Source organism: Theropithecus gelada, chromosome 4, assembly GCF_003255815.1.
Source record: "Theropithecus gelada isolate Dixy chromosome 4, Tgel_1.0, whole genome shotgun sequence".
In the NCBI taxonomy this organism is placed as follows: domain Eukaryota; kingdom Metazoa; phylum Chordata; class Mammalia; order Primates; family Cercopithecidae; genus Theropithecus; species Theropithecus gelada.
In genome coordinates, this window is record NC_037671.1 from 53872115 (window position 1) to 53884376 (window position 12262).

General features: G+C 37.2%; 1 protein-coding gene across 1 annotated transcript in view; it reads right to left on the minus strand.

The window, feature by feature from the left end:
• The window catches only part of PKHD1 (PKHD1, fibrocystin/polyductin), a 469778-nt gene that overhangs the window by 51603 nt on the left and 405913 nt on the right, over positions 1 to 12262 (minus strand).

Here is a 12262-nt window from a genome sequence, read left to right on the forward strand (position 1 = left end):
CACTGCGCTCCAGCCTGGGCCATAGAGCGAGACTCCATCACCAAAAAAAAAAAAAAAAAAGGAGAAAGAAAAATGCACATGGCAATGAGTTTACGGCCACAAGGAAGGGACTCTTGAACAACTGAGTTAGAAAGACCTGAATTATTCCTTGAAAGTAGGGTACTTAAATTCATGATTTTTAAGGCCAGTCATCATGACAATCTCAACGCTGTCACTGTGTCAGTGAATAGTAAGGTACAGTGGGGGGAAAAGCATATCTGATAGGAAATACTAACAACAATGTTTAACATTTACTGAAGGCGTTCTCTGTGTCTGGTATTCTTCTAGAGAGGACTTGAAGATGAGATGAACAATGAGAGATAATATATAAACTGACAATGTCTAGACCAGATACCAAAATAGAACTCTGACCAACAAGCAGCAGTAACCAGTCCTAGAAGACCAAATAATAATCCCTGAAACCACATGCCTCAAACAGCCAGAACTTGATTAATAACTGTCAGCTTCCCTGTTTTCCCTGATAATTCCCCAATTTTTGCCTCAGTTTCCAACTTAGAACCAATCAGAGAAAGCAAAATATGTATCCATAACCAATCACATAGGATTCCCCACTTCTAGTTTGCCTGTGTCCAGCTTCCCCACGCCAACAGCATTAATCAAAGCATTAACCTGAAGCTTTCCCTTTTTTCCACACTCTTAAAGCCTCTTTAAGCTTTCCTGCTTTTCTGTGTGCCTTTGCATCTCTACCAAGTTGAAGCGATAGTGGCTGACTCTCTTGCCATAGCAAGTTCAGATAAATAACAATTGCCAGTTCTTTGCATAGTCCTTGTTCATTTTCACAGCAGTCAAGGTTTTGAATGAGTTATCCACCTTAAGAAAATCACAAAAGAGTGAGGATGAAGAAGAACAGTGATCCAGTTTCTTTGGCCTTCAGGGAGTGAAGAGCCTTCCGATTATGTCAATAAGACTCGTGAAGTAGGTAGTCAGCCAGATGGTGTCAGCCTCGGAGGGGTAGGGGTTTTATTAAAGGATATTATATAGGGCATGAGAGCAGCATGGAAACATGAAAGACACCTTAAGGGTTGAGAGTGTGGCTTAAAGAGGCTTTAAAAAGAGTGGCATCTTTAGAAGATGGCTAGGTTCCAGTTGAGGTAAACAAGTGAGAAGAATGTTCTTTGAAAATAAAGAAAAGTTTGCTGATCCCAAATTCAAACTTTCTCACAGCACCAGGAACAACTTTTGGAGGAATGGAATAAAAGGTTGAGTGAGCCCGTGAATGGATTGGGAACGAGATGTGTATTCTAGAGATGGTAGATAGAGAGTGGCAGACTTGTAGGTAGTGACTGAGGCAAGCCGGGATATTAAGAAAAACATATTGCCTCCTTATACTAATAGTGGTGTAAAAATTAGGGACTATCAGAGGAGCCTGAAGGGTTTCCCACAGTTTTTATCAATGGGAGGCTCGGGTATACTGTTCAAGGAGATCTTATGTGGCAGGATGGTGGTCACCCCATGGTCATTTCAGCTAACACATAATGATTGCTTAGGAGAGCTATAGGTACAGATATATCTGTTAAGAAGCCCACAGACTGATGGGTGTGGTGCTTGGAAGTGGGACAGGCCAGGATAGAGATTAGAATAGCAAAGAAGAAGCTTTGACCTCACTACAAAGATGCGCTCAAGACATAAGGCTGGTGGTCTTTCTTCCTCTTTTCCTTCCTTCCTCTTTTCCTTCCTTCTTCCTTCTTCAATTCTTTTCTTCCTTCTCTACTTCCTTTCCCTAAAACTTCCTAATAGCAAGTTTAATTATCCATAGTTCATAGATAAAAAACTTGAGTCACAGCAATTTTAACTCAGTATAATTACTTAGTAGTAATGATGAAGACGAGGAAGAAGAAAAAAAGGCATACTTCTAAACCTCTGCCTGTCCCTTTGGCAAAGTTAAATGTAGTCTAAATAACTCCCCTTTGGGCCTGAGTTTGGACTTAAGATTCAGGGTGATGATTTATCCTGTGAGAGAGGAGCTGTAATAACTAGAAGTTCTCTCACACAATTTATTGACAGGCACACATGGAAAAGTTTTTGACGATTTGTCATATTACATATTTGGCAAGAGTCCATTTGCTGTGTTATGTCTTCATTTGGCCCTTTTAATATTTTATCATACTATCCCAGGAGTATAAAGATATAGCTACATATTTAACAAAGACAATAGCCTAAGGATTATCAACAAGTAATGTTAATTGTCCACTTTTGTAGCCAGAATTGAAATCCTGGTCTTCATAAATTGAAAATATATATGTGTGTGTGTGTGTATGTGTGTGTGTGTGTGTGTGTGTGGTGCACATATATATATATATATTCAGAGTTTACCAGTGACTAAGGGATGGGGTGGTTTGTCAGTATCTTATCATTCATTTTCCTAGGTCACCTTTAATCAACCCTCATATTTTAATTTTGGCGTGAGGCAAAAATAAAGCACATGTAAGCAGGGTTCCAGAGCCACTAAATGGGTGTAGTTCTTAATTATGGCAGAGAATACACATTAACCGCTTAAGAGGGTGACAGACCTCAGAGCTCAATCCCCAGGCACTACTGGCAGGAGACTGCAGTGACAGTCCAGCATCACTTCTATAGAGCGTTCCGTTTTTCCTTCCTCTGGATTTGTTTTCTTCCCGCGTCTCTCACTTGGGGAAGGTTTAGTTTTGAGTAATAATTATCTTTCTCCCTTGTTTTTGTCTTTTATTTTCTCCCACTTCTCCAAATGGCCTATCTGCCAGTCACAATTTTTGTGGTCTGCAATTCTGATCACTTTTAAATGAAACCCATGCTGGCTTTGGTAATCATAATGTCATTTACAATTTACCACTAAACACGTTTATTCAGTTAGTAGCACACTGGAGAAAGAGAACTCCATATGAACTCACCGTGAAAGGCCTAATCTGATTATTTCCTCATGAAAATCCAGGCAGGGGTGCTTGTAAGAGGGGCTGAGAGAAGAAGGAAAAAAGCGAGGTCTGGCCACAGCTGACTTTCATAATCAACATGAATAGATAAGTGACACAGCCTGTCAGGGGCAGCCGCCCAGCCACCCCAGGGCATTCCTTTCCAAAAGGCTAGGGTGGACAAGGCTTAATAAATGCTGAGTGACCAGTGAGTATTGGCTTGGCATATGCTATTGCATTCACGATGGACAAGAACATGATAAAGTCCAGAAGCTCTTCTCTAAGTGGGGAAAATTAGATTAAGCAGGTTGTATTTGTGTGTGCATGTGTGCCTATGAGCACTTGCTTTGTGTATACTTTAACTTCCTAAAATACCCTGGTCATTCAGTATGCTCTGTCCACCTTTCCCTGGACAGGAAGCTACAGACTTAGAAGCCAAGGCGGTGAGTGGAGTCTGTCTGGTGGCAGAGGAGGAGGAAGAAGGCGGGTGTGTATGTGTGCGAGTGCATGTGTAGACTCAGGTTGCTTCCAGGGTTCTAACAAATATTAACTTTGTGTCAATATTTGTCCTTCCTGTCGTGAAATGAGGATTTTCCACCTCATTTCACGTTTGAAAAGAAAATATGCCAAAGGGGTTGTCTTTGCTAGGGAAAGAAAAAAATTAAAAGAAAAGAAGGAAAAAAACAACTTGTATTATTTATTTAGAAAAATGGATCTGAAGGAAAGAAAAAAAATTAAATAAATGTTCTGACTCAAAGGCACATAGAATCCTTCCATATTTCTGTTTTCAACAAAATAGAAAAATTTATATGTTTAAAATTGAATGAAATACATAACATTAATGATTTTTTTCCTCGAGGTTAACACCACCATTTCCCTCAATAATTTTTTTAGCCATTTTGTGATATATTTCACAATTCATGGTAAAGTGTAGGAGATTTTGACAAAAACAAAATATATACTCATTCTCTTATTTTCAAGAAATGAAATCATTTACAATTCTTTTCTGTCAAACAACAGTTATACCTCATTATTTCTAATTTAACAAATATAAACGGTCCCAGATCAAATAAAGTGAAGACAGGCTGAATTTATCCCCATTTATATATGTTGTCACAGGCCCTCAGGCTATGAGGAGTGAAACTCCAAAATCTCAAAGCTGTGCTCTTCAATACACAAAAGGAGTAACTGTGATCTTCAAAGGAATTATTAAAGAAAATATGTTTTGGTCATATTAGAAATGATAGAGAAAAACAGTCTGCTTTTCTAGAATGGGCAATTCTAAGCAAAAAAATTATTTGTTTAAACTTCAAAAAATGGTGTATGTTACACTTATAAGGTGAAGCCACATTGAGAGTGATGTTCTTAAGCAGAATAGATTCAATATAGGTGGCAGGAAACACACCCTTGCTAGTCTGGAGTCTAGAATTAGAGTTAGTTAAAGTCTATCGAGGGACCATAATATGGTAGTTCTAATTATTATGAAAAAGATAAATATGCTTGCCCATATATACACTGAGAGGTATTATTATAACCAAACTAAGTACAATTATAATAGTTACTATTACAAGTAGTATGAGAAACTTCAAGTTCATTAGATTGAAGAAGTACAACATGCATTCACTCACTGCTTAGGTTCTAGAGCTTCAAAATTAATGTATTTTCAGATTGGCTTTCACAGTTTGTTAGACAGTGGCACTTCAAAGTATAGTCACCTCTGGCACCATTTTCAATGCGGAGGACAGCACTCTAACAGTTAGTTACTGGTGTAGTGAAGTGGCTTTCAATGCCTGGGAGCCACACAATGCCCAAGGGTGAAGACAGCTCGAAAGGACTGAAGATACTGCCTAAGAACAGGAAGCTGCTGTATGAGGAATATATGCATCTGCAGGTGTAAAATGGACTGGTAGACTTCAGGAACTACGGATCATAGGATCTGTCCCAATTTTATGAGCAATCTTGCCAAAGTTTTGTAGTTGGGTCTATTTTCCATGAGGATGCACTTCCAAATTAATACAAGAAAAATGGAAAACTACATAAAACCAACTATTACATGAAGCAAGAAATGTCTATAAGACCTTCTGTTAAAGTCCTTTCTGTCTCTACAATCAGTTCTTTCAGTGAATATCTCAAAATATTTGTTATCTTTTAATAAACGTGTTGCATTGATTAAAAAAAAGATCAAGAGATGAAAATAAGTGATGACATGACAATAAATATGAGAGAGAAGGTCAGATCTATACCCAATAGACCCTTCTTCTGATTCAACCATTTTTCCTTTTTCCTTTTTAAAATTTTTTAAAACCCTTACTTTTATTAATAGAAATCTGTTCAAACAAATTCAACAGACTATTTTATATTCTTTTACTATGGTAAAATGTCATCATCTATACACTGCTTGAAAAAGTGGTTTAGAAAGTGTTTTTGTATTTTTGTTATTTTGTTGTAATATGATTTCACCTGCAAACATCAACGAATATGGTCCCAATTATGATTTTATTATTTGAATACTACATTGAAAACAGCCCAGGCAAATTTAAACTCAGGAAGTACAGCTTAGCACATGAGAGATCAGATTTTCAAGTCAGAGAGATTTGCATTGCAACCTGGCTCTGCCACTTTCTAGCTGCAAAACGTAGACAAGTTACTTATCCTCTCTCCGACTCATATTTTTCATTGTCAAAGGGATTGGAAATGGTACTTAATACATAAACTGATGGAGAGAGCTAAGTTGGATGATGTGTGCACAGAGTGAGAGAAAAACATATGTTAATAAATACAAGCTGTTACATTCCTATAATTTTAAAAAGAGAATTTTTAAAGCTACCTTTCATTCTCCTTTTGCCTTTTTTGGTTCTATCCTTATCTCAAACCAGTGTTTGTCTAGTATTCTGGAACAGCACCTGAAGTGTTGCAATCATAATAAACAGTGTTGAAAGGGACAAGTTACAGGTGAAGAAAATGCTAGAAGGTAGAAATGACAATCTATGTTTTCAAGAAAATATCAGCAAGAAAGAAATGCACATACATACATACATATATCTCTGTGTGTGCCTGTGCAAACGGGTCTATGAATAGAGAGCCTATATTTTCCACCAATCAGGAAAAAAATCCAACCTGAAAATCTGAGACGATTTTCCTGTTCATCTATTCTTCACTTTCTCTTCATTTCTTTTATAATATAATATTCGCCGTCATCACCCTACACCTTCTCTCTACCATCTTACTTTTTAATGTTAATTTTGTTTATTTATTTACTTATTTATTTATTTATTTATTTTGCTAGCAACCCTTGCCTGCCAGCTTTAAACAAACTGATGTTCATGGGTTAAACGCAGGAGCAGCCAACAGCATTCTTTGCAGATACAATTCCTGGCACACTCTTTCCCCAGAATGATAAACTTATCACCTCTCCAGCCCTCAGTTTGAAGCTGTAGCAGTAATTTCTGCTGGGTGCCAAAACTAAAATGAATGTGACTGTGCCATGCCCTGCTCTGAGCTGTGGCTATAATGAGATTTGAATGGGAAGCCCCGGACACAATAAATCTGCGCCATATGTGACCATTTCCTGTGTCAGTTCCTTTCTCATAACCAGTGGAGACTTTTTTTTCCCTCTCATGACCCCACACCATGACTCTGAAATCTTTCATGGCTGCTTATGGGCCTCAGGCTTTTTGCAGCAGTTGTATAAATAAATGAATTTGACAGCAAACATCATAACAGTTAGCAGTAATGTGTGTTCTCCACAAGTGCCTATACTACTCACTGGAGAAATGGCAGAGGAAACAGCTTGTTTTGTTACCTAAACAAAAGTAGTTTCGTTTGACAAGTGGTGAAAGAATTAGTCAAATAAACTTGAAATCCACTAGGATTTTTTTTTTTTTTTTTTTTTTTTTTTTGCCAACTCTCCCTGCCAGGGGAATGTTCCCAGTTCCTCAGTGCCCATGACTCACAGGAGGTAAATTTCTCCCTTTTATTCTGAGATAAAGATCTGGGCTGGGAATATAAAACCTTTGACTGATATTTTATATTAATCTTTTCAAGGCAAGAGTGTCATGTATGGGAACTCAGGTACAGTCAAGAATTTCCAAGGAAGCTTGTGGTAGAAACACCAAGCAGGATGTTTCGGGAGGAAAGAAAGAAACGTGGTAATAATGACCCAACTCTTGGATTCCCATTGAAAACAAACTAAAGCTTACAAGTGCTTCTTTTCCTTTCACATTGCCTTTATTCAGGAACAAAAAATCTCTACACAAGTTGCTGAAGGAAAGGAAGTTAGCATTTTCCCTGTATCTCATTTCTCCACCCTTCCTCTGGCATCTTAATGCCAATCCCGTTGTCTCTGCTGTGAAGAATGTTATACTACAGTGATTATTCTCAGGACGCTGGTGCAAACTGCCTAGGTTCAAATCCTGGCTCTGTTTCTTACTCTCTATGTAACTCTAGGCAAATAACTTGGTCTCATTGCTCAGTTTTCTCCTTTGCAAAGTAGGAAGAATAATGCTATAGTATCAAGCTCATAAGGTGTCTGTACCAATTAAATCTGAAGCATAATATGTATTATTATTATTATTACTATTATTATTATGCCAAACAGAGAGATTTAGAAAATGGTCTCTCTAGCAGTACTAGAAGTTTTTTCCATGATGGCTTGATATTGGCAGCTAATCTCAGAAATGAAATTTCAAATTTTGGGGGGAAAATCATAATAGGAGCTTCATGTAAACCATTACAATTAATTTCAAGGTACAGTACAACACTACTTGAAATAAAAATATCACCTGGACCTTGAAATTTTTACTTATACAAAGGTTATTTTCACACTTTTAAAGGTGGTTACATTTTATCATAAGTGGCCAAGTAACTATTGCCCGTAGACTCTTCTCATATTGCACAGAAGTATCACTGATTAGGAGAGCAAAAGTCAAGAGTTATCACAAACTAATAAATCTTAGTCCAGGTATATGTTCTATTTTGGTTTTGGTTTTTAATTTAATTATTAAAATGGGTTCACTGAAGTATTATGCTTGTGTGACAAATACAAGAAAGTGCCATAAAAGTTTAGAAGGTAAGGACAGTAATCAACATGAACAAAAATTTCCTATTACAGAGAGCCTGCTACCTACACTATAGATTCCTAGTGTCTTTATTTTAATTAAATAAAAAGTCCATTTGAATATACATTTCTCCATATTTAAACTTCCAGACTATAGTGAAAAGTCACAAATATAAACGAATTAAACTACTGTAAAGACAAATGAACTGTTAACGTTTTGCTCTGAGAGCAATGCCAATAAAATTTGAAAGAGTGTTAACTGAGGGTATAAAAACCATATTCCTTTATAAGACAATGAAGAACCAGTAGGGAGACAGAATAAATATACAGTTAAAAATGGGTTGGTTGTGAACTGGGGGTTAGGGTTTGACAGCAAACCGAATACATAAGTGGCATCTTTCTATTGTAAAGCAAGTTTAAGTGCAACTCTATTTCTAGTAAAATCAATGGAAAACCCCATTTTGTCATTGCTGCCCATGTATAGACTGCATTGCTACATCTAGGAAATCTCTCAGAAATTGATCTATGAGAAAATGACTTTTCCCCCCAGACAATTTCACTGCTGTGGAATGTCATCTGATAAAATGCTTCCCTTGCTACTTCCAAATCCTTTCCCAAGATAAGCTTCTAGGATGTATTTCCTAACTCACCTTAGGATTTCCAAAGGTGAAGATTTAATGTTGTGAATAACTCCAGCTCTTCAGACCAGACATTGCCACCAACCCTGAATAAACATAGGCCTTAGCAATATCATGTGTGGTTGACCAACCACTTCTATTGCCCCTTAACTAGCAAATAAATACTGCCACCTTGTAAAGTCTGTTTTTCTGAGTTAAAGAGAACACTGAAGGGAATAGACGAACTTTAAAAGACCAGTAGCCTTAATCAAGCATTGTAGATCTGTGAAAATAACTGCTCAGCTATTTCTTCATTGTTTTCCTTGTATGTATGTGAATACATATAAAGCTAACCTTGTACTTCCCCATTATCTTATTGGTATCTTAATGACTAGTTAATAGGATCATTAACTAGTCATTAACCATTGAGCAGAGGTAACTAGTGTCCCTTTTGGGCCATACTATTTAATTGAAAGAGGTGGTAAACTACAAGCCACAGGCCAAATCAGGTCCACTGGCTATTGTTACAAATAAAATTTTATTGGAACATAGCCATACGCATTTGTTTATGTATTGCCTATGGCTACTTTGCACTACAAAAACAGAGTTGAGAAATTATGACAGACACTGTATGGCCTACAAAGTTAAAAATATTTGCCACCTGGCCCTTTACGGAACATGTTTGCCAGTCTCTGTTCTAAGAGTTCTAAGTTTGTCTCTTGAGACAATGACCAGAAAAGTATGAGATGGAAGCTGATCTTTCAGCTTGAGTTCCTGCCAACCAGAGATGGACAAGAAGTACAAACAAGAAATAAACTTTTGTTGTTTTAAGCTGTTGAGATAGATACAGCATCAGGGTAGACTAGGTTAGGATGTCAGTACCCTGATGGATGCAGCACCTATAGTATTCTTAGATGCATCTTTTCCTCAGAACATATATACTATCTCCTGCTTGAGGGAAGAGGACAAAGAACATAAGAGAACTCTTCTTGTGTCCCCAGGAGACCTAGGATGAAAACAGAAACGTAACACAATTTTCTTTCTAAACACAAGTTTTCTTTACATAATTTACCACAATATTCACTTTTTCTAATACCTGAGCATCAGTATTCTCTGTTAAAGCTCTTTGCAAAACTAGGTGTATGAATCTCTTCAAATTTGCCTTCTTTTCCAGTGTAATATAAAGATGAAATTTCCTTGATACACTGCACGCAGAAGATTACTGAAGTAATTAGGTAAAAATATTTTCATAAGCCCAGAATTGGGATGCTCTAGTCTCTGAGAATGAGTTCTTACATTTGGGCTTTGCTTTAATATGGTTGAAAAATGCACACAGCTGGCTCTGCTTGCTCATTTTGCTATGTCCAGATCTTCTCCTTTGGAGGGAAAAGAAACAGGGCAAGTTGAGTGAACAGCTTGCCTCTGCTTCTGCGTTTTGGAGGCCGAAAGTGATGGAGACCACAATGAGAGCATAATGTTCCTTGTATCTGCTGTAGAAGGGAAAGCCTAGGGGAGTCTTACCAATAGAAGCTCTGTGACCTGAAGAACAGAAACACTAGACTGAAATGTCAATTCCAGTAGATTTTCTTCCTAATCCTGGTGACTTTGAAAACAGACAGGCTACCATGCACCTCAGTTTCCTTATTATGCATACAAAGCAATATACCTGGATATTTATCTAATACAGGGAGAATGCATAACAGTTATTTGTACTAATGCCTGGGAGACAATGCAGGGGAAAATATATTGAAAAAGGAGGCTTTTACCCAAACAATCAGCTAACTAGGAGTAATAAATAGGATCCAGAAGAAAGAGTGAATAAGAAACATGGTGAGATCAACCAGATACAATTTAGACAGTTGAACAAATCAACTATTAAGATTTTTTACAAACAAGTTTGCTAAAGTTCTTACAAATAAGATTCTGGGTCAGAGGATTTCAGATAAATTACTTCTAAGTTATCTTTTAAGTTCAATGACTCCTGAAAACTGGTGCACCATAATTCAGCAAGGTGAGCAAATTTTAAGGACAATTCAGGATCCAATTTTGAGTCAGAAAACATAACCAGATTACTGAGAAACACAATTGACACTAAACATTGGGAGACAGAATGGCTTACTTATACCAAAGGCTTTATTCCAACTTTAAGGCAAAGTATTGGCTGGAACTATAAGAACAAATACCAAAAAATATATTTACAAATGCCAATCAGACAACAAACACAATATACAGGCTCAGGATGGAAAAGTATACCTGATTAAGCAAAATTTTACTTATTTTCAACCATATATAAGGTTAAGGAACTATAAGCAGCTGTGTACTATGGTCTGCATATCGAAATACTTCAAGACCATCTCTTCAATTTGGATGATGTATGGTATAGACTCAGGAAATCATAGTAATCCTAGGTTTTATTCCATCACGTCGGATTTTGGTAAATTCTGGGGGCAGTGTGAGTAATAGAGAAGAAAAACAGGAAAGAATGTAATTTTCTAGCTCTTCCACTGTATAGTTGTGATATTGTCATCATTGATTTTATACTATTTATTGACCACTTGCCATTATCCTGATAATGAATTCGACTTTGAGATTATAATGGTTAAAAAATTAAAGGAGAGACACAATGCTTGCCTTCATGGAGTTTACTCAGTCATGATTTAGAAACAAATTTTCCTTCTCTTTTGGAGACAATGAGCTCATGAACACCTTGAGTAAAGATATCAGCCTTACTCACCTTTGCATATGTCCTTCCGCTCCATATACTCAGACCAGTGCCTGATATACAAACCAAGACAGGAGAAATACCAACATTTCCTGAGTGTGTACCATGTTCCAGCTATTCTGAAAGTCTTTCAACCAACAGTTCTTATTTTATTTAATTATCACAGCAAACTGAGAGGTGTTTGTTTATTGCTTCCATTTTCCAAATAAGAAAGTTGAACTTGTACCTGTATTGAAGGACTGTGAGATAACAGAGCTAAATGTTAGAAGCAGCCTGGTTCCCTGAGTCACCACCAGGAGGGCAGCTACCGGGAAAGCCACCCAACCTTCTTCAGCCTGAGATGTGAGTAAAACAAAGTTTTTCTACTCTTAAACAACTGAGATTTGGAGATTATTTGTTAATTGGAGTTAGTAACTCTGTCTTGTACAATATCCATGTTTTATGTAAATAAAGGAAATTTTAAAAGTAAGTAAGTACAGAGAGGCAATGAACAAATAATGCTGAGGTCCCAGTTAGTTTAGAAGCAAAAGGAAGAGAAAAATACAAGCAATCTGACATTGTGACCTACACTACACCTACCATTTAAAGAGGCTCCAAGGGGATCTATAGGACATCGTTGCCTTCATTCTGTGTTCTTGGAAGTTCACTAAGAAATGACTGTAGATAAGCATTGCCCTGCTAAATATTCCCCCACTCGATGGCCAGCTTAAAACTGATTTAGAAGCTTTTAGAGACTGCTAGGGATTCACAGCTTCACTAAGGTCTGAAAAGCAAGCACTTAAGCAGCACACTGCATGCCAAGAAACAAAATCAGAAGCTACAAGCAGCTGTTTTGACCTTTGAAAAAAGTTTGGCAGAAGGGCAAGAGCATGTTTATAACTCCTATGGGACAGTTCATGTGCTTTCCATCGGACTTGCTCTG